The sequence below is a fragment of the Pinus tabuliformis genome, chromosome 9 (genome assembly GCF_031772625.1).
Source record: "Pinus tabuliformis cultivar Carrire ecotype Pingquan chromosome 9, CPIR1, whole genome shotgun sequence".
NCBI lineage: Eukaryota > Viridiplantae > Streptophyta > Pinopsida > Pinales > Pinaceae > Pinus > Pinus tabuliformis.
In genome coordinates, this window is record NC_142307.1 from 203328485 (window position 1) to 203331867 (window position 3383).

At 40.3% G+C, this 3383-nt stretch overlaps 1 pseudogene; it reads left to right on the plus strand.

The window, feature by feature from the left end:
• Window positions 1-1383: 1383 nt before the first annotated feature.
• LOC149147843 (protein DETOXIFICATION 16 pseudogene) lies at window positions 1384-2250 on the plus strand (annotated as a pseudogene).
• Window positions 2251-3383: the final 1133 nt, after the last annotated feature.

A 3383-nucleotide genomic window follows, 5' to 3' on the forward strand; every position in this document is an offset into this window, starting at 1 on the left:
GGTTATTTTATGATTCTTTCCAAGGGAAATGCAAACAGTGGGTTGAATGCTTGCCTGCCAAGTCCATTAAGTCATTGCCAGACTTTTGGCTTTTGTTCTTGGAGGAATGGATAGATAGGCCAGAGGTGGAAGTAAAATCTCCTTCAGTTGAAGGTTTTAAACAGTGGAATGATGATCATAATAAAGAAGAAACAAATGAATCTTTTTCTTTGTCCCTGTCCTCATATCTGGAATCTTTTGACTGTAAGTCAGAGGATAAAATGAAATTTTTTGATGAAATTGCCAAAGATATTGAGAAAGAAATTGAAGGTTTAGAAGGACAGATTCAGGCATACAATTTTCATGATCATGATTATTATTCTCAAAAGTTTCCTGTGACAGAGCGCAAGGAGACTATGCTGCTTCCATCCTCTTTCATGATTGAGGAACTGAACACTGTGATTGAAGATCAGTTTGCACAGCTGGAAAGTTTCAAGGAAGGACAAGCTGATCATGTGTTCTGGGACCCTATAGCTGATTACATGGAAGAGTTTTATTCTCCAGTGTTTCAGCTTACCTATGAAGATCAGAGACAGTTTCAGTGGCAGCGGTCATTACATTATCACATTGGCTCTGAAATCCGATGCAGTCAAAGACATTTTCAGTGGCAACTGTCATCTCACTATCACATTGGCGCTGAACTTCGGGACAGGAAAAGAAGTCAAATGTCAGATAAAGCAAATGACTGGCTACATTGGAAGTTTTATATTGATTGAGCTGAGGAAAGTTTAAATGGTTAGGGTAGGTAGGTAGGTAAATTGCAAATAAGCTCAAGGTTGGCTGAGCATTTATTTTTCAGTAGCATTAGTTTCTTTCTCCTACAGTCAGGCTTGTCAAGCGAATTTCTGTTTGTTACAAATGGGTAAGGCACTGGAGCTGCGTGTTCTTAGCGCACCACAAGGGCACACTATCCCTAGTGGAGCCACTGTTATCACTGAAAATGCTATTGTCAAATTTTTTTAGTCTAGCTTAAAGACCGGGTGTTTTCGCAGCGCCAGAATTATTTTTAGCAGTTTCGCAGCGCTACCTGTTTGCGTGGTTTCGTAGCGTGCTACGAAATTGGGAATTGGTTCGAGTTTTCAGCGAAGGTCCAAATCCTAGCATGTTTATTGTATAGAGTTTTGCTTCCCTCCAGGAATGTTGATGAGAGCAATGACAGTATGTTCAAGGAGACACCTTATGATGATGCAGCTATTGTAGGATTGCCATCAAATACATTAAGGGAGTTATCTCTGAATTCTGGCTCATGGGTGATTGTGAAAGATGTACATACTAATGTGGAAGACTTGCAGGAGATGTTGTGTTGAATCCTCAAGACAAAGAATCTATTAAATGTTATAAGTAATGGAGTGTTTGATATTTGGGGATGGTCTTTTCACAATCTGTAATTTCTTTCACAAAGCAGGGCGCCACAATGGATTGAAAGATTTGAAAAATATTTATGATAAAGTTCATGTTCCCGTTTGTTGGGTATTGGTGTTCAAAGTTGGATTAGGTAATAAAGGGGCTGCGCTTGCAAATAGCATTTCCAATTGGCTAAATGTGGCACTTCTATCAATTTATGTTAAATCTTCCCCTGCATGCAAGAAGACATGGACATCTTTCTCAAGGGAAGCTTTATATGGCATTACAAACTTTCTTAAGCTTACTATTCTATCTGCAGTAATGCGTTGCTTGGAATACCGGTCTTTTGAAATGCTTGTTCTCTTCTCCGGTTTGTTGCCTAAGCATGAACTTGAGATATCAGTTCTCTCCATCTGTCTTAGCACTCATGCAGTTGCATATATGATCCCCTTTGGCGTGGGTGCTGCTGTAAGTTCACGAGTTTCCAATGAACTAGGAGCTGGACGCTCACGCACTGCACAGTTATCAGTGTGTGTCGGGGTTTGTATGGCAGTCAATGAGGCTCTTATGATAAGATATATTTTATTCTCTATCAGAAATGTATGGGGCTATGTTTATAGCAATGAAGTAGAGGTAGATGAATGCATTTCAATCATGATGCCACTGCTTGTACCCTCAACATTTATGGATGCCATCCAAGGTGTTCTATCAGGTATTGCTAGAGGATGTGGATGGCAAACGTTGGGTGCCTATGCAAACCTTGGGGCATACTATGTGGTTGGCATGCCTATAGCTGTCATTTTAGCCTTTGCACTGCATGTTGGCGGCAGGGGACCTTCGGCATTTGAGCACCTGTTCTGTTGCTAAGAACATTGCGCTAACAAAGGAAAATCTTATCAAAAATTTATCACTGCTGCACAGAAAAGGATATATGGGAGCACCCAAAAGAAGTTGATCAGAGCGCCTTCAGAAATTTCGCATTCATATTCCAAGGTATGCACTTGTGAACAGAGATTACCCCTATTAAGAGTTGAACTACTTTGTGGAGTAAGGGATTTTGTTCAAAACCATGCATAGCGAATTATCAAGCCTTTTGTGGAAAAAACCAGTTTATGGAGATGATCACAGTGTCTATGGTTTAGTGGCCAATCTTCTGGCTTATCATATGTTTTCGAACCTCTTACACTATTATGGAGGATTGAACTCGCGTTATCAAAGGCAAACAGAGCGAAAACTGTAGAAGGACAATGGGATTTTCAAGAGCTAAGGCCGCTGCATTACTTTTATCTTTTTGACCGACAATATCCATATGGCGGAGGCGAAGGCAGATATGAAAAATGTAGTTCTGAAAGAGTCCAAGTGCAATGTCTGAAGCATGAGATCACTGGAATAGTATGAACGCAATAGTATCAATGATTTGGTTGTTGCTAATTGAGTGACATCCTTGAATACTTGATCTGGTCATTAATTGTTTTTTTCCTTCAATTGAGTGAATCTCCAAAGGGGTAATGTAAATGCATTAATTCTCAAATGGTTCGTTGATTCATATACACCTGCGCCATCCGAACAGGGTTCTTTTCGTTCAAGACTTCCGTTCTGTCCTCGTAAACTATCTGAGCAATCTGAGGATAAAAGTTAAGTGTAATTTAATGTGGACATCATGCACTTTTAAACAAGAACGAAGTTTTAGGTCATTGGTTTGGCACCGACGTGAGTCATAATACAGATGGCGCGGAAGGGGTTAGGTTTAGCCTTTTTGGCTGATCTATATACATCCACGTCCTCGGTATCATGCTAAATCGAATCCTCATGACCGTGAATGATGTTAAGGGGCGCATAAGAAAGGGCCTACAGAATCGAGACAATTGGATGACGGAGAATTCAAGTAGCAGATAACAAAACCAGTGAATCTCCATCTGGCGGTTCGTTTGCAACTCGTGCCTAACCTCATGATATCTTCCAAGCAGTAAATACCTTATCTGATGTGTTTTCTCAGAAAG